Source organism: Equus przewalskii, chromosome 16 (assembly GCF_037783145.1).
Source record: "Equus przewalskii isolate Varuska chromosome 16, EquPr2, whole genome shotgun sequence".
Lineage (NCBI taxonomy): Eukaryota > Metazoa > Chordata > Mammalia > Perissodactyla > Equidae > Equus > Equus przewalskii.
The window spans coordinates 64,540,628-64,560,403 of record NC_091846.1 but is presented as its reverse complement, the minus strand read 5'-3'; the positions used below and the strand labels follow the sequence as shown (position 1 = coordinate 64,560,403).

At 41.5% G+C, this 19,776-nt stretch overlaps 1 protein-coding gene and 1 long non-coding RNA gene across 2 annotated transcripts in view; one reads left to right on the top strand and one right to left on the bottom strand.

Annotated features, from left to right (window-relative positions):
* The window catches only part of DCT (dopachrome tautomerase), an 80,766-nt gene that overhangs the window by 5,671 nt on the left and 55,319 nt on the right, over positions 1–19,776 (top strand). The gene's annotated exons all lie outside the window — the stretch shown is intronic.
* On the bottom strand, positions 762–18,804 carry LOC139076505 (uncharacterized). The gene is made up of 2 exons (XR_011528202.1): positions 18,412–18,804; positions 762–2,316 (listed from the first exon to the last, which is right to left on the bottom strand). It is a non-coding gene; the product is annotated as an uncharacterized lncRNA (long non-coding RNA).

Here is a 19,776-nt window from a genome sequence, read left to right as displayed (position 1 = left end):
CCACAACTTCTTTCTTCCTTCCCACCCTATCTTCTTTTTTAATCTCTCACTCCCAAATCAGAGTCTATTCTCACATTTTAGGGATGAGAATTTGAGAAAATGTTTTAAAAAACTTAATTTCTTTTTCAGAATTGATAATTGAAGCACATGGTGAGAAGGAGGTATAAATAAAAAGAATATCTCCATTTTACCTCTGTGCAGAGTTTTCCTCTGTGGAGGCCACCAATGTTAGTAGCTTCAAGTGTATCCTATAATTTTTATATATACAAGCACATATGTCTGTATATATCATTTTACACAAACAGTATCATTATTATGCCTATAGTCATAAAGCTGTTTTCTAAAGATCTATATTACTTCTGCTTTTCACACAACACCCTACTTTCCTCTTTTTTTTTCTTAACTGATTGTAAATCTGAGCTGAGCTTTTTTAAAAAACTATTTTATGTTTTGGTCAGGAAGACTGGCCCTGAGCTAACATGTTGCCAATCTTCCTCTTTTTTTTTTTTACTTGAGGAAGATTGTCCCTGAGCTAATATCTGTGCCGATCCTCCTCTTTTTTGTTTGTAGGATGCCACCACAGCGTGGCTTGAAGAGCGATGTGTAGGTCCACACCCAGGATCTAAACCTGTGAACCCCAGGCCACTGAAGTGGAGCCTGTGAACTTAACCATTATACCACCAGGCCGGCCCCTGGGCTGAACTTTTAAACCATATTTAGTATCCTGTAAAGTATTCAGGGATAATCTCACTCAGTAGCCATGATGTTTACATTTTTTAATTGAATCAAATTCTAAAGATATGATTACAAAGGACTTTAATATTAAATCTATAAACTTTAACTTTAATGGTCTGATTTTTTATTTTTTAATTTTTTTGATTTTGATTTTTTCATTTTTAAATTTTTGTTTTTATAGCAGTAACATTGGATTATAACATTATATAAGTTTCAGGTGTACATCATAATATATTTTGAATTCTGTGTCGATTACATCATGTTCACCACCCAAAGACTAATTATAATCCATCACCACACATATGTGCCTAATCACCTCTTTCACCCTCCTCCCTACACCCCTCCCCTCTGGTAACCACCATCCAATCTCTCTTGCTGTGTGTTTGTTTGGTAATGGTCTGATTTCTTATTCTAGGAACAATTGTTATAGAAAAATTTGATTTTACTCCTTTTACAAAATGAAGGCATGATTTGTTGAGTAGGTTCAACTGTTGAGTAGGCAGGAATGAAATACAGGTGTACAGCAGCATAGAAATATTTCTTTTTCAAGCATTTTCTTATGTCAAGTTGGTAAATTTCTCAGAGAAAAATATAATCAGAGGCCTGTTTAGTCCACATCTTATTCCTTTAGTTTCTCCTCAATTCATACTCACCTTTCGAGTTCTGTCTCAAGTTTGGCCTCCTCATGAAACCTCTTCCTGTAGTTTAAGCTAATACTGTGCTCTCCTCATTTTGACCCCCCAGAGAGCTCACTCTCCACTGGGCATGTGATTCTGTCCCATCTTGTGTTTTCTTTTTTGAATGTGTGCTCATTTCCTTATGGCAAAATGCTAGCTCTTCACAAAAGATGGCTTTGATTTCAGGAAGAGATAATTCAGAGTTTCCACCTTCTAACAAGAAAATGCGGGAGAGGTCAGGTGACCTGGAATAGCTGGAGGGCGGTAACTGATTACCCTGAGAGGCTGGAGTAGGCTGGACTCTCAGAACAAGAGGAAAAGGGCACAGAGAACAACACAAGAAGCCAGGCAGGCTGGAGTCGGGGCAGTCAAGTCCTCTCCCCTGAGGTGGTGGGGGTGAGGCTGGGAGGCAGATGGGCAACTCAGATGATTGATCTAGCATGTTAAGGCAGGAATCCTCAGAAAAGGGCTTTTGTCCCAGGCATAGAGAGAAACTGCAAGAGAGCCTGAATGCAACCTTATTCCTTTCAAATCTGAGTTCTCAATTGCATTCATGATCAGCAGTGGAGTGAGCACCTGTAACCCTCAGCCAACCTGGCTGAAGATTTTGAATTGAGACTCATTCCAACTGTCTACGGTTTATAGCCTTGAACTCTCACAATGTAATAAAGATGGAGGACGATCTTTTGACTGCAGTGGATGAAGAGGAGGAAACGTGGTCCAGCAGGAGGCAGAGGAGAAGGCTGAAACCAAGGTGATGCTGCTATGTGTACATATATGGCGTGGGGAGTGCTCAAGAGCACAGCCCCTGGAGGCAGGCTGCCTGGGCCTGAGCTCCAGCTTCACTGATTGCCTGTGTCATGTTCATAACTTCTATAACTCTTCTCGGTTTCAGTCTCCCCATCTGTGAAATAGAGAAAAAGAAAAATGCTTATTTTACAGGGCTTCTGTGAGAATTAAAAGAGGTAATCCATGAAAAGTGCTCAGCATTTGGCACCAGGCACATACTGAGTGCTCAAGAAGTAACGAGCTTCCAGCATGCAGCTCTCTTGCTTCAGGAAGCAGTTGAAGTATCAGCTCCTCCTGGCTCCCCAGGAAAGCTTAGGCTCTCCTTCTCTCTGTCCTCCCACACCTTATTCAGATATCCATCTGGGTCAGATTTTATTGTATTTCATTGGTCTTTTTTCCTGACTGGCTGCTATCATCTCCTTTGGATCATGATCTATGTGCATAGCAGAGAGCACATGGTAGGTGTTCAATGCATATTTATTCAATGAGTAAAAATACGTCTCTTCCCTTTTTCATCCTCCTGATGGTGGCTCACCACCATGTCACAGTCCCTGGCTGTACTTGTTTTTATTATATTCCCAACAGGAGAATGAATGCTTCTGAGGGTCTACCGAGGTTCCTATTCCTTTTCTATACCTTATATCGCCTAGCCCCAGGCCAGAAACATTTTAGGTTCTCAAGAAATGCTTCTTGACATCTATTGACTTGACAATAAGCAACTCTTTCGGAAGGACTAAAAAGGTTGTGTGGTTAATTTAAGATTATGGATGATTTTCAGTGTTTTCTTTTTTATGTGTATTTTTAAAAATTTCTCACTTGCAAAATTAAAAGAAGAGGGCAGAAAAAATGCTCTAAACCTTCTTCAACACAGCAGAAGAGGACAGCAGGAAGCCAGACCTCTTTGTTAGTGTACCAAAAAGAGCATGAGTTTGTCTTAGTCTAACAGAGACAAGTTGAGAATTTGGGGGACCAGGATCTGCCAGGGCATTAACCTAGGTTAATTTAGGTCATAAACCCATGAAGTGGGATCATAGTCACACATTACATGGTTGACATTCAATACGTGGTTGTCTTAACAACAACAGCATTCTCTGTATTTTTCAAGTTACTTAAGATGTTCTGACTGCTATTTTTACACGGAAGATTTAAATAAATTTCTAGATAAACAGGTTCTAGAAAACCTTGCAGAGGTAACTGAGAGATTAAGAGCTAGTTTTGTATTCAGAGAGCTATCAAGAAACCAAACAGTCCAACACAAATAGAAGCATGTCTTAATACAGTAGTCCCCCCTTATCCGGGGGCTTAGGTTCCAAGACCCCAGTGGATGCCTGAAACAGAAGATAGCACCAAACCCCATATATACTATGTTTTTTCCTATACATTCATACTTATGATAAAGTTTAATTTATAAATTGGGCACAGTAACAGATTAACAACAATAATTAATAATAAAATAGCACAATTATAACAACACACTGTAATAAAAGTTACCGTACATCTTAGCAACCCCAGCATGTGATTTTTTTCTTTCCTCATTAAGTCAAGAACTTTCATCTTTTCACTTGAATGAAGCACTTTCTGGCGTCTCTTTGGCATATCCGAATTGCCAGCATCACTACTCTCGCACTTTGGGGCTGTTGTTAAGTAAAATAAAGGTTACTTGAACGTAAGTGCTGCCATACTGAGACAGTCTGACAACTGAGATGGCTACTAAGTGGTTAACGGACCAGTAGTATACACAGTATGAAGACGCTGGATAAAGGGGTGATTCGTGTACTGGTGGGATGGAGGGAGACATCATCCTGCCTACTCAGAACCGTGCTCAATTTAAAACTTATGAATTGTTTATTTTTAGAATTTTCCATTTAATATTTTTGGACTGTGGTCAACTGCAGGTAACTGAAACCATCGAAAGCAAAACCGCAGATAAAGGACTATGTAATGGAAATGTTTTGCTTAATCCGCCAGTTATCAGTTCATTCATCCTTGTGGGGTTGTGAGGCTGTGCAAGCGTTGGTCTTCAGTGGGTATGCTTAGGAGGTCCCCTTTGAAGAGTGGTTGCTGACATCACAGGCCCTGGCAGCTCCCAGAACATTGTTCTGTCCAATGTCAATGTTACATCATCAGGTCCAGACCCCTTGGTACATGCCATCCTTGAGGTTGGACCTGTCAACCCTGGATCCTAGTCTGTATCCACCACTGGCCTTTGGTAGCTGCCACATTTCTGTGCACATACTTTGGTCCACTAGGCCTTAAATAAGGGCTCATTTTCTCTAGATGTAGAAGGGTTTTGTGTCACTTACTAGCTCCTGAGCTGCTTCTTGACACCATTTTGGAAGCGCAGTCGATCTCTTCTCTGGAGTTGAGGGTTATACTATTTCTAGCTAACACCTCTTTGGGAGCCATGATGGGGAGCTGAACTGACTTTGGTTTCCACAGAGCCTCTGTGGGGTGGCAGAAGGTGTTTTCCCTGGAAGAGGTCAACCTAGGCTGGGCTATGCCACTTAAAAGTACTGATATATTATTCGCATTTATTTGCAATTCACCATGTACTCCCAACCTGAGGGTATAAATGGGGTCATGGTATTTGTAATAAATCAGAGTTTTCTGGCTTTTGCCCCAGCCATTTATTGAAGACCTCAGCAATCAGAAAGAATCTTGCCTACCTGCTTGGGGGTGTTTCATGCATTTTCACAAAAAATCTCAGATTGCTGGGCACCACCATTGGAACTCTGGTCTATCAGGGTTCTTTCCTCTCTGACTTGGCCTCACGGGCCCTGCCATAGTTCTGCTGGGCGCTGCCACAGATACTCGAGTGCCCTCGGGGGGCTGAGTGTTGCTGTGCTCTGCACAGGAGAACTGCTGGTGGCCCCCATTTCTGCTAGTCCTGTGGTATAAAGTAACCCACTGGGAGTGCAATGGAAGCGTGTCATCATCCCCTATGTAGAACACTGGGCTGGACCCCTAGGTGGCAGAGATTAGTGACACCTGGAATATTCAAAAACCCACACAAATGCTATTCGTTCTGACTGTGAGATGCAGTCTAGCCTAGTGGTTCAGAGCATAGATTCTGGTGCCGGACTGCAGCCTGGCTTTGAACCCTGGCTCTGCTGCTGACCTTGTGGAAGTCGTTCACTCTCTCCCAGCCCGTGTTTCCTCACCTGTAAAATGGGGATGAAAATAATAGTATCTCCCTCGTGGGATTGTTGTGATCATTAAATTGCTAATATATGCAACCAAAACAGAGGCTGGCACATACTACGCTCTAAACAGGTATTTGCTCTATTACTATGTCAATTATCTGTCAGATGAAAATATTCTCATCTTCTTGAGAATTTAGTGCAAGGAGATGAATGGAATGAATTTATTAGAAGGAAACATCTTTTCAGTGGTTCAGTTGTGCACAGGCCTCTAGAGTTACATTTAACATAATACACTCCACCTGGGCACAAACTCCTGCAAAGGCAAAGGGAGCACCCCCATCCCCCAGGAAAGGGGGCTGGAGTGAAGGAGGTAAGTCTCCCTGTGATGTGAGGGAGGGATGTAAAATGAGATGAGAAGTAATTCCAAAAGCCGAGCAGAGAAGCCTGGATTAGTTTGCTGCGGCCGCCATAACAACGTACCACGAACTTGGTAGCTGTTGTCTCAGTTCTAGAGGCTGGAAGTCCAAGATGAAGGTGTCAGCAGGGTTAGCTCCTCCTGAAGGCTCTGAGGGAGAATCTGTTCTGTGCCTTTTGCTTAGCTTCTGAGGTTTGTGGGCAATCTTTGGTGTTCCTTGGTGTGTAGAAGAATTACTGTGATTTCTGCCTTCGTCTTCACAAGACGTTCTCACTGTATGTGTGTGTGTGTGTCCAAATTTCTCCTCTTTATAAGGACACCGGTCATATTGAGTTAGGGCCCAATCTAATGACCTCATTTTAACTTAACTAGTTACATCTTGCGACAACTCTATTTCCAAACAGGGTCACATTCTGAGATATTGGGGCTATCAACAGATGAACTTTGGGGGGACACAATTCAACCCATAACAAAGCCTTCGTGGGATTCTCCAGAAACAGCCACTGAGGGTGAACCAAGAGAAGATTCTATTGTTTCTTGTGGGGGAGAAAGCAACCGATTCTGCATAGGAGCTTAAAATGGAAGAAAATCCCTCTCTTACTGTGGAAGGAAAAAGTCACAAAGCATCCAGCACAGTAATGCAGGCTCAGCTTGCAATCTCCCACCTCAATGCACAGGACTCTGAGCCCCCTGTCTGAAGGGTCCCAAGGCCACAGGGAAATGGCACCAGTGAGGGTCTGGGCTAACCAAGGACTGCTGAGAGCTGGCAGGCTGTGAGGAAGGTCGAAGTCTGGCCCCGGGTGTCTTTGGTCACACATCCTTCTCACCCTGAGCAGACAGAAGGCCGCAAGCATGGCGGCTCCCCAGCTTCCTTGCCAGGCTTTGTACAGCGTTGCTTTCAATCATCGAGCCGTTCTGAATGTGCTACAGCCCACTGAGCTTGTGAGGAGCTTTGCTGGCTTGATCACAGCTTCCGAGAGAAGTGACGCACCTGACGGTTCTTTGTTGACGCACCATATGGTCCAACGTTCTATGCCCGGGTCACAGCTGGTTGAGAGTTTTGCAGCCGAGGATCTTCCCTGGATGGCACCGTCTGGAGGGAGATCATCTTGTTCTGGTGTAAAGGGGACGGTATGAGCTCATTTTACTGAATTTAAATCCACAGGTGGACTCTAAAACATTTTTTCTTCCTTTTGCTCCCCCTCTCCCAAAGTGGATTCCAGATTTCATATTCACATCCGTATACTTGGGTTCATGAATGGTTACTGTTAACAAATCACTTTGATTTGAGATTGGAGGTAATGAAAAATGATTTTAAAAAAATGAAGTTCTCAGAACATCTTCTGAAAGGTAGAATACTTTGGGGTCATTTATCCCAGGCCAGGGAGCAGGACAATTTAGGTAGTAGGAGGCAGCAGGCTATTGTACATGTTTGCAGCAAAGCGTAGGGGGTTCAGCTGGACATTTAAAGATGGAAGAAAGAACCGATCCAGCCCCCATGAGGCGAGGGCAAATGTGTCTCTGATCAAAATGGTGCTGCTTAGAAATGGCGTAGTTGCAAAACTTCAATAGAGATTTAGCAGGGGGATAGGAAGATGGAACGTTTAGCAAAGGGACTGTTATTTTGCTTCCTCACGGGGCGGGTCAGCCCCAGTAGAAGCTGTGATGCCTTTGCTTTGAAGTTGAACAGCCAAGATTGCCTACCTGTGGCTACATAATTGCTAGCGATTGTGTTTTGGGGGCAAATGGAGGTCAAAGAAAAGAGTTTTTATGTCCTCTCAGCTCCCTCCAAGACACGAAAAGTGTAGCCTAACACTGTGGACTTTCACACACCCGTCAACCGTATCAGGAAAACCTTGGGACTTGACTCAGAAGGTTTAAGTCTCAGCTCTGCCAGTAACTGTGTGGCTGTGCAATCTTTGCGAAGACTTGTGACCTCCCTGGGATCATGGTATGCAATGAAAAACAGTGCCTGCCACCCAGGATTGTTGTGAGCTGCAAGTAAAATGGCTCATGTTCAAATGAAATCACATATGTCAACACACCCTGTAGGCTAGAAAACACCTCTATACTGAAGAAGTTCGCTACTGTGTTATTATGCTTTTATTATTTAGCATTGAATTTGCAATTACTCTGTCAAAGAAAAATAGCAATGGATAAGCAAAATGTAGTCTATTTGAGTAGCATACAATAGAATATTATTCGACCATAAAAACAAATGAAGTTCTGACATGTGCTACAACATGGATGAACCTTGAAAACATTATGCTAAGTGAAAAAAGCCAGTCACAAGAAGATCCATATTATACAATTTAATTCATATGAAATGTCCAAAATAGGCATATCTATAGATGCAGAAAATAGATTAGTGATTGTTTAGGGCTGGGAGGAATGTTGAGATTGTGGAATGATAGCTAATGGGTATGGGGTTTCTTTTGGAGTAATGAAAATGTTCTAAGATTGATTGTGATGGTTACACAACTCTGAATATACTAACAACTATTCAATTGTATACTTTAAATGGATTAATTGTATAGTATGTGAAGTATATCTCAGTAAAACTGTTACCTGAAAAACAAACAGCAGCAGTTGGAATTACCAAAGAGTTCTTAACATGAAATAGTATCTTTCTCTCTCTGTACTCATTAGAGACATTTGGGTTCCTCTATTGACAATAATAGTAGCTAACCTTAATGAGCTCTTGTGAAGTGCCAGTTTCTGTGCTAAGCATATTACAAGCATTCTCTGTTTGATCCTTACAACACAGATTTTTGTCCTTATTTTGAGGTATATAACAAAAATTCAGAGCGGTTAAGCAACTTGCTTTAGATCACGCAGCTAGTGCATTGCCAAGCTGGAGTTTGAAAGCTGGCAGATTGACTCTACAGCCTCCATCCTACCCATTGTCTCCTGATGTCTTCATTGAGAACATATGTTGAAAGGTTTTGGACTGTATTCTGTCTCTATGAGATTTTGACTAAGTTTAAATGGATGTGGCTAATCCTATTAAATATTTACCATGTAATTTGCCATCGCTAGGAAAAAAAGCAGAATCTGCCTTTTGGGGGGAATAGTTATTCTAGAAAGGCGTAAACTCAGTACCAGCAACTCCCTCTGACTTTGCTGCCAGGCTTGTGTTTTGATCTCGAGATCAAGCCAGGAAAGTGTGCATTTCTCAGCCTTTTCTTCCTCTGCCCACCTCACTAGAAAGCCAGAGCTTCAGACATTATTAAAAGCCTATGCATATATCTGTTTCCCAAGGAAAAAGGAAGGTGGGTTAGGTTGATTAATTCTGGGGAATCATTTAACATTTATGTAAGATTTTGAGGGCCCACCATGGTTTTGTGATATAACTTGTCACAAATACAATAGGCTATCCACCACGAATCCGCAGTTTCTCACCACGCTCGAGATGGTTTCTTCCTTTGACGTGGGGTCGGAGGCTGTTTTCCAGCACTACGGCAGGCCCTGCCACCAGAATAGATTAATTTTGTCATTACCCTTTCTCAGTTTCTGTCTTTGACCAGAAAAAAAAGGTTAATTGTGTGCCATTCCTCAGGAGAATGAGGTATCAGCATTTTAATTCCTGATACTTTATGAATTGTGGGCAGCTAATTAAAACTTAAAGATTAGAGGAGCTGTTTTGACTAAGAGGCCATTTGCAGGACTGTGAAATGAAGAGAACAAAGGGTTGTCTTTTCTTTTTATTCCTACAGCTTAAATGAAGCTTCTTGCTGGAATAGAGCTTTGAATTGTTTTACAGACTGAGTGTTCATTGTATTGATTCTAATTGTAATTTTGCAGCGACTGGTGCAATATCTGAAAGCTATAGAGGGGTTAACATTGGGATTATTGGGAATGTTGAATGGCAAGATTTGTTTTTGGAGGCTCCATTTGAGCCTTCTTGACATCTGAGAGACATCTTAAAGTCAGATGGGACCCACTTCCAGATTCTATTGGGTGTCCATAATTGCCGTCTCAGAGCTCAGTGCATATTTAGATCTTCTCTTCTGTCTCCCTCACAGTCAACTGTTTGAATTGCTCCTTAGTAGATTCATGGGCCTGCCCCAAGCATTGGGCTTTTTCTTGGTTCCTTTACTACCTGGTCGACTTTCAGGCTATCCCATTTCTTTGGACATCACTGTAATCACCAAGGGCCCACATCTTTGGCCCTCATCCTGTAAATCAAGGAAATGACTAGCCCCTACCCTACTTTGTGCAAATTCAAAAAAAGGCCCATCTTCAGCTGATGCAGTCCCCACAGACACGTAGCTTGGAAAGTCAAGCGGGATGAACTTTAGCTCCTCCCCACCTCCTGACTATGTTCCCTTGAGCAGGGCAGAACCCACACAACAGATTACAATGGCCAGGACTCAAGCAACTCTTTCCATCTTAAACTTCTTAGATGTGTGTCTCAATGTGTCTCTCGAGGTAAAATCATTTCTTCTTTCTAAGATGGGATTAGGTTAGATGAGAATTGAGCAAGTGTCAAAATGCAAACTCTTTGGGTGCAAAGTCAGGCCTTGCTCATCTTTTATATTCTCAAGCTCTTAGTTTTTTTTCCTTTCATCCAAAATTGAATAAGCACATATTAGGGTCCAGGAACTGTTCTAGGTGCTGGCAATTCACCAGAAATGACACAGACAATGCTCCCGATCTTGTAGAAATTACAATCTAGTAAAATGCATTTAACAAATAGCTACCATAATTAATAATTTTCACCTGGGTATGTGCTGTGAAGGCGAAGCATAGGGGGCTTCAGGAGTGTACAATTAGCAATTCTGACTGAGACAGGGTCAGGGAAGGTTTCCTTGAAAAGATGACATTTATGCTGGAACTTAAAAGATACGTAAGAAATAACCAGGCTACAGGAGGGAGTAATGATGGAACAAAGGGTAAAGGACATTCCATCCAAACAGAAGAGTGTGGACAAAGACTGTGAAGCTGGAAAGAATTTGGAATTCTTTCCAAATATTGAATTGAAATATTTCAATTTCAGTCTAAGAATTGACTAAGGCCAGCAAGACTGAAGCTTAGGGCTTAAGGAGAAGCAGGAAGCAAGATGAAAGGAAGAGGCAAATCATGAGGGAGACTTGAGTCATGCATTGGACTTGGGACTTTATTCTATGAGGAACTGGAACGTATTCAGATATTTAGTTTTAAGCAGAGACATAAAATGATCATATTTGTATTTTAAACAATAACTCTGTTCATGAAAAATGAACCAACCAGAGGGAGCAAGAATGGATGTGGGAAATCCATTCAGAGACTATTGTCCAAGTTCAGGCAATGGACGATGGTGAGTTCAACATAGCATTGGTGAAAAGTAGAGAAAAGTGAGCAGTTTTGAGAAATCTTTAGAAAGCAAAATCAACAGCATTTGGGATGAACTGGCCAAGGGGATGAGAAGAGAAAAGTGCCAAGGATGACGCCCAGGTTTCTGGTTTGAGTGATTGGATGGTATTACTGCCATTTCCTAAACTGTGGAACACAGAGAAGTGGGTTTGGAGAACGAGATTCTGAGATCGGTTTTGGACACGCTGGATTTAAAGCGCCTCTGTGACCTCCAAGTTGGGTTGGCAGTTGTATATGTATGGTCTGCAACGTGACTGAGAGCAAGCAGTGCGGAGGGCTCAGTTAGTCTCACAACCAACAATTTTTGGTGGCGTCAATCTGCCTAGTCTTTATGATTTTTCTGCAACAACACCTAGTTGCTCAGGTGCTGGCAAAGAGATGGCCAATGGTTAGGTCAATCCAGGGTGGAGAGTAAGTCAGCTGGCTACGGAAAGAGAGAGGGGCAGGGGAATTATAAGTATTTGCAATGTTATCATGATGGACAGTGGAATTTAGGATGGATAGGGAGGGAAATGAAGACAATGGGGAAAGTGGAGAAGGCAGAGAAAAAGCAAAATAAGCCAAGGGTCCTACAGTCCCACAAGACTAAGCTAACATTAGGTGACAAATAAAGGTACCAAACATAAATAATGTAACAGTTCCAGGTTCCAGGGATTGGGACCTAATCTTTGGGGGCCATTGTTCAGCCACTACAGAGTATTTGAGCAAAGAAACAGGAAGGATGGGAGGATGTGGTTACAGAATTGGATTTTTACTGTACATGTTTTTACTACTTCACCTCAAAAATTACACAGAGTTCTCATTTTTTGGAAGTGATACAGTTTCAGGTCATGTTAATGCCAAGAACAGGACCATAAGGATGGTTTCTGAGGTAGAGGCAAGGAGGGATTTATCAGAGATGAAGTCAAGGAGATGAGAGTCCAGATATTGGATGGGTGTTCACATGGACCTTGAAGTCACATTGGACAATAGCAGAAATTGCAGTGATCAATTGTCAAAGTCTTCCAAGAATGAGGAAAAGTGATTAGAAGTTAGAAGAGGAGATGTTTTTGGTGGGTGGAATAAAACTCAGAGTGGAAGAGAAATTGTCTGGAAGCCATTCTCCTCAATCCCCTACTTCACCAATTACCGTCTTGTGATTTAGCAAATGATTACATTTGGCGGGCAAGGGTGCGGGGGAAGGGCAGGGAGAATGGTTAGAAACCACGTAATTAGTATACCTTGAGATATCTTACTTGCAATGGTAAACCTTTGTACAAACTTTGTTTTTCAGAACACACTTTTGATATTGGTTTACTTTGCCTTTCCTTGAATAATCTTATAAATTACTTGGTTGGTAAGCATGGGTTGCTTTTAAAAATTTGTTCCTTTAAAAAGTTCCCCCCCCCCCCATTGCAAATGAGACAAACCATAAAATCTCTAGCACAAAGAAGCATTGTTTAGTTCACTTAATTTGAATCATGTGGTTTCCACCAGACATATTTCTCTCCTGGGCAGCAGTTATAGAAGGGTTTAAATTTAATGTAGAAAATAGTCTACCAAGCTTGTACCTCAAGCCCTAATTCTGCCAGCTTTCCTCTCCACCCACCCACACCTGACCATCATCTCTTCCTATTTTGAGCTAATCAAGGCTCACAATACTTGCCAGGCACAAGCAGGCAATAGATCCTATTCCATATACAAGCATGGTCAATAGTGCACTAGATTACATGAGGCGGGGTAATTGCTGGAACCAACTGAATCTGGGCTCGAGTCTTGTTCTGTAAGATGAAGGAGTTCCTGAAGTTAGAGAGTGGGTGGGCAGCATCAAGAAGCTTGGTTTGCTGCGTATCATTGCCTTATATTTCGGCCCACTGTGGATACTGCCCTTACTGTTTCTTATCTTTCTCTCTACAGTCTCTCTGGGTAACCTCATTTTTGAGCCCAACTCTCACTTGATTCCCGCAGCATGCCTATGAGATGAGTCTGTTCTTCCATTTTATGAATGGGGAGGGTGAGGTTTATAGATGTCAAGTAACTGGCTCAGAACCCCTGTATCAGTCAGGGTAGACTAAAGTATGCAGAGGTTATACTCCCAAAATCTAAATGGCTTAAAACAACAAGGATTTGCTTCTCACTCATTCTGCATGCCAGTCATGAGTGGCTGGGGGCTCTCCTCTACAGTGTGCTCATTTTAAGATCAGGCTGCAAATCTCACACTGGCTTTGCAGCTTTCATGTCACTGTCTCTAACAAGTCACATGGCCACAGCCATGGGGGGATGTCTAATCCTACCATACAGGAGAAAGGATCTGGAAATATTTGTGTGAACAGAACCAATGACTGCCATAGCTGGGAGATGGGAGCCAGGATTTGTACCCAGGCAGGCCAACTCCAGAGCTGATATCTTACTCACCACACTGCACGGCCTTCCGCTTATGGGTAGAGGCTGACAAGGACCGTCAAGGAGAGAATTTACAGAGGTAAAAGTCTTCCAAATTTGAGACCTCATGTACATCTCTCTTGGCTCTGAACGATTCTGACATCAAGTCAGTGGTTGTCTAAGTCAGCCTGTCATTCGCAAACACCTATTCGGTTTCCTTCTCTACCCTCAGTACAGAAGCAGACTAGAGCTCTGACACCAGGAACAAGGAGCTGGAAATCACCGTCTCTCAGAAGGATCTGATCCAGTTGCAAAGTAGAAGCTCAGAATTCCTCACAGAGCTTCTGGGCTAGAAAAGACTTTCAAAGACATCTAATTTAAGTACCAATGCCCAGCTTTTCTTCTTCTTCTTTGAGAGTTGGTCACCCAGCCTTGTCTGGGGCACCTCTCAGGACCAGGAGCTCACCAAGTCCTCAGGCAGCCTCACCAGGAATTGGACTTCCCTGCTAGAAAGAGTTTCTTGATAATGAGCTGAAATATGTCTCCCCAAACTTCCCTCTTAGAGCACACACAATTCTAATCCTCCTTTCCCAAAACAGCCCTTCATATTTTTGAAGATGTCTTTCATTCTCCCCTGAGTCTTTCTCCTCCAGCCTGAAACTTCTCTAATTTAAAACATAGCAAACTGAAAGTTCCATTTTTGTGACATTGCGATTCCTTACACGCTTTCACATACTTTTCCTTCTTTCCTTCATTTCTTCGTTCCTTCCCTCCCTCCCTCCTTCCACGCTTTCTTTCCCCTCCCCTGCGCTAGTGCTAACAGAGTAATCTGATTTAAAAGGCATAAAATAAAAGGAGATTGATCAAATAACGGACACGGCATGTGGCAACTCAGTCACTTCGCAAGCACAGACCTTCCACAGGGCCCAGTGTATACCCACCCAGCTCTTTCTCTGAAGCCAGATGTTACTAGTGAATATATGTTTGCAGCCTCGTCTGTGCCTACCTCACAGGGCTATTGAAGGAGTACAGGAAATAATCCATAAGTGGTCTGCTCAGTGCTTGATAGGTAGTAAGAATAAAATGTTAATTGTTGAAACAAATAATTAGGGCAATGTTACACAGCTTCTACCACCGACATAATATGCATAATGATTAGTAGTAATCACTTTTTCCTCATATCATTATGAAATGGAGCGTGCCATGTACGGTTCTGGGCATATTCGCAGATTACTGAGGTTTGACTATGTAATTCATGTGAGAAACATGTAAAAACATGTCTAAAGAGCAGTATCTAAGGGCCTTGATGTGTACATTTTGTCTTTTGCTAATGACTTGGATGAGCAATTCCTTGTATCACTAATGATGTGAAGGACAGAGAGTGAAACCAGTAGACTCTTGACTCTATAAAGTTAGAAGGGATTAATTAAAACTGAGCTAATGTCTTATGGGGTTTAAATAAAAATAGTCAATATAACAGAAATGCAAACTCCACCAGCTGTTCAAAAGCAGGGTGTCCTTTGATATGGGTTAGTAAATACCTACCAAAGAGAGACTCTTTTGTAGCTTAGATCAAAGGTTTTGCACCCGTTAAGTTGTGATGTGAGGCCAAAAACCATCAGAACTCCAATCTTAGAATACTAGGTGGAGTTTTTTATTTTTAAACTTTTTATCTTGAAATAACGTTAGACTTCCAGAAAAGTTGCAAAAAGGAGCAGAGAGACTTCCCACATACCCTTACCCCCAATTTACCCTCATGTTGCTATCTGACATAACCATAGCATAATGATCAAAATCAGGAAATTAATATTGATACAATGATATTAACTAATCTAGAGATCTTATTTGAATGTTACCAGTGTTCCCTTCCATGTCCCTTTTCTGATCCCATATGGCATTTAGTTGTCAGGTCTCTTTAGTTTCTTCTGATCTGTGACAATCCTCAGTCTTTCTTTGTCTTCTATGACTTTGACACTTTTGAGACTACTGACCAGTCCAACCTCCTTATTTTCTAGATAAAGAAAGCAAGACCCAGAGAGAACCATACAGTAGGATAATAGTAAAGCTCTTGGTGGAAATCTGTCTGATTTCTTTTTTCATAAGTAGATTGAAGTTAGGCATTTTTTGGCAAGAATACTATCAAGTGATACTGTACCCTTCTCAGTGCATGATATCAAGAGGTCCATGATGCCGATATGTTATGTCTTATCATTGGTGATGTTAAATTTGATCACTTGGTTAAGGGGTATCTTACAGATTTCTCCACTTTTTGGTTTTTACTATTTTCCCCTATATAATTAATATCTTCTAAGAAGATATTTCCCCTATGTAAAATACATTGTCTTTCATCATACAAGAATGATTACTGTGGAATTTGCCTGATATTTATTTTTTATTTCATCATTCCTTCTATGTTTATTAATTAAATTCTACTGTCCTTTCTCCCATGCTTATTTATTGATTCAATTATTTACTTGTATCAGTATAGACTCATGAATATTTATTTTATTCTGTGGGTTATAATCCATCACTATCATTATTTATTTTCTTGCTCAGCTTGTTCCAGGTTGGACCACTGGGGGCTCCTTCAGGTTGGTTCCCGTGTCCTTCTGACACATCCCCATCATTTTTTGAGTACTTCCTTACTTTCTGGCACCACAAAATATTTCAGGCTCTGCTTTTGTTTTTTTCTGCCTCAATCCTCGAATCAACTGTTTCCCGAAGAGCTCTATTTCATTTTAATGGAGAGTGGTATTTAGAAATTAAGATCTGGGTGCTAGGTGACCAAATTGAATTTTAATCCACAAAGTGAGCACCAGAGGGAAGAATAAAAGATAGTCACTGGCATTTAGGCTCTTTGGTGCCAGATAACAAACTATATGTGAGTTCTTGATACCAAATATATTAGTTATCTATTGCAGCATAACAAATTACCCCAAAACTTAGAAGGTTAAAACAACACACATTTATTATCTCGTAGTTTCTGAAAGTCAGGAATCCAGGCATGATTTAGCTGGGTCCTCTGTTTCAGGGTTTCTAACATGCTGCAGTCAAGGTGTGGACTGGGCTGTAGTCATCTGAAGGTTCAACCAGAGAAGGATTTACTTGCAAGCTCATGTTGTTTTCAGCACAATTTTCTTCCTTGTGGGTTATTGGGCTGACAGCCTTAGTTTCTTGCTGGCTGTTGGCTAGAGACGCCCTTGATTTCTTGCCACACAGGCCTTGTCAACAAGGCAGATTGCTTCATCAAATTGTTCATACTGAGAAGGCAACAGAGTTTGCCAGCAAGATGGAAGTCACCGTCTTTTATAACCAAATCACAAAGTGACATCCCATCATTTTTGCCATTTTCCCTTCCTCCACTTTTGTACTATCCTCAGTCTCTTTCAACTCTGATTACATAAAACATCTCTTGATATCCTCCCTTTCTTCCTCCAGAGCTGACAAGAAAAATACCCTTCCATGGAACCCAAGATGAGACATGACCATGTAGCTTACATTCTAGAACTAGCTATATTTGTTTTTCTGAAATGTAGCTTCTACAAATGGATGTTTGGCCAAGTCTAGACTCTGACACTGAATAAGACAATGACTGCTGTTAGAAGATTAGTAGAGAATTTGGAAACTATTTGCTCTTGGCAATAGGGCTATGGTGTCTAATATTGATGTGCTATTATCTGTATTTAACAAAGAAGCAGAATTCTGAAGCTGAAAAATACCTTAGAATAATGCAGATTAAACTCCTAACTCCCCTTATTTTTCAGATGAAGAAACGAAGAACTAGCAAGATACTGGTAGAACTGACATGTCAAGAACCCTAGACCAGGATACCAAATCCTGTGTTATTTCCTTGAGACTAAACCAGAGCCTACAGGATAACAGAGTGTTTTTGTAACAAAAGGAATAATTCATTCTTATAAACATTTTCCAAAAATTTTGGTTTACCAAGTTTTCATTCTTTCACTCATCAAACCAAATTGAGCACGCATTCTATTGCTGACATGTGCTGGGGATACAAAGATGAAGGAAGCATGTCTCAACTCTGATATAACATAGAGACTATGGGAAGATGGACGTGCGAACACACAGTTGGATGAGAAAAAGGTATAAGGGAGTTATGCATTAGGTACCTAGGGTGCAAAGAGAGGAAGCCAATACAAGTCACTTTGATTATTTTTCACACATCCAAAGACAAATGGCATCAGTTTGGCATGTCACAAATTTTGCATCGGAAATCCCTAGCAGCAGTTTACCCAGTGTTGCTTATGGGCATTTTGAGTGGGAAAGTCTTGGCTCCTGACCATCAAATTCCAGTAACAAGCAACCCCCTGGAACAAAAACAAATGTCTCAGCACCGCCAAGGGTGTGCGCTGCATTGGTTGAGAACCTCTGCCTGAGCTAACAGACAAGCGTCTGCCTGCAGTGAAGCTAACAGAAGCAGAATGGTGCTTTCCAAACAGTTGGAAGCATTGAAAATGGAGTGTAAATTTGGAACAGATGATTTGGACTGAAGATTAATTACACTAATGCAATACAAGCATCACATTCTATAAAAACAGGAAGGATTGTACCATTTTACAGTAGCATGTTATTAATTCCACATCTTGCAAGTCTGACTTTGGATTAGAATGGACTAACGTTTATTTTTGCTTTGACTTTAATAAATGAGTTCACCAAGCAAAGACGTAAACAAGCAAGATAGAAAGAAAATGTTTACCTCACTTATGCACAATCAGCACCACTCGTTCTATAAGTAAAAAGCAAACGTGTAGCTTGTCAATGATTCTAATTATGAAAGCCAGGGCCTCCAGTTGATAATTATGTGAGCAATTAAAACAAATAATAATTGGTACATACTTGTATTAGTTTCCTAGGGCTGCCGTAACAAATGACCACACACTGGCTGACTTATAAAGACAGAAATTCATTCTCTTACAGTGGTGGAGGCCAGAAGTCTGAGGTCGAGGCATCCCAGGGCTGCGCTCCCTCTGGAGGTTCTAGGCGAGAATTTCTCCTCATCTCTTCCAGCTGGTGGCTCCAGCCTCCTCCACGAATCCTCCTTCTTAAACTCCCTGCATCAGCCGCATGGCGTCCATTTGTCTCGGGGCCTGTGTAATAGGCTGTTCCCCATGCCTGGGACGCTCTCCCTCCCTCCTCACTCAGGTTTGGCGTTCCTGCCGTGCGTTCTAGCCCTGTACTTTCTCTGTCTCAGTGTCTGCACGTGCTATGAGTGCAGGAACCATGGCTCTCTCCTTGCTCGTTGTTGTGAGCCTGGAGCCTAGTGAGGTGCCTGGCACACAGCAGGTGCTTAATCTACATTTTTTTCAATGATTGAATCAACAAAGGAAGGAAGGACAGATGGAGGGTCAGAAGGTCAATTTACTTTCTATCTACTAGTGTGTTAACTTGTGTAGTTTTACCAACAACCTGATCAGATGGGAATTAGGAACACCGTCTTCATTTTATAAATGGTGAAAATAGAGGCACAGAAAGATGAATGTACCCGAACTGCTTTAAAACTTTTTTGGAACAATTATCAGCAAAGAAAGAAATTAAAAATAACTTGTTCAAGGTTGGCAGTGGTAAAAAAGTCTGGAAGGGTAGCCACCAAATATTAATGGTGTTATCTCTGAGCGGTGGATTGTGCTGTTTAATTTTTGTTGTTGCTTATCTGAATTGTTTTTAAAATGAGGACATATTTAGAAAGTGAAGGCCGCTCTGCTTCGGGCTGGAGCACAGTGGGGCGTGATCATTTGCTGTGGAAAGACTGAAGGTCTGGGACACAGGGTGGGCCAGGGTTGTAAGGGGGAGGTTGGTTTAGTATTTTCTACTTCTTGGATCTTGAAGTTCGATCCAGGAGTCAAATGATTTCTAACTTCATTTTTTGTTTCTGGTGTAAAATTGGAACGATGTTTAGCCACTGATGGTACACTTTGCTTGTTTATCCAATAAGACCCAGAGATGGTCTGTTTAAAGTTAGGCAGCCTCATTCAAACAGCCAATTTTGCTTTTGAACTTCCTGAAGAGAATATTATTCTCTCTGTTATATTGCCATCAACAGTCACTGTTTAATGCTTCAGAGGGAAAAAATCCTCCCTCAGTGCTCTTAGTGCTTCTGGAATGGGAATAAACATCCTTCTGCTTTCAGTTTTCTTTATGCTAAATTTTATTCAAGAGGATGAATGTACAGCTCCCAGAGGCTTTCTGGTCAGCTCCGATTTCTTTATTTATGTTTCTCTGACAGCTTTAACTGGGGGATTGAACCGAGAATCAGCCAAGTCCCTCCTGCTGTGCTGGGTCC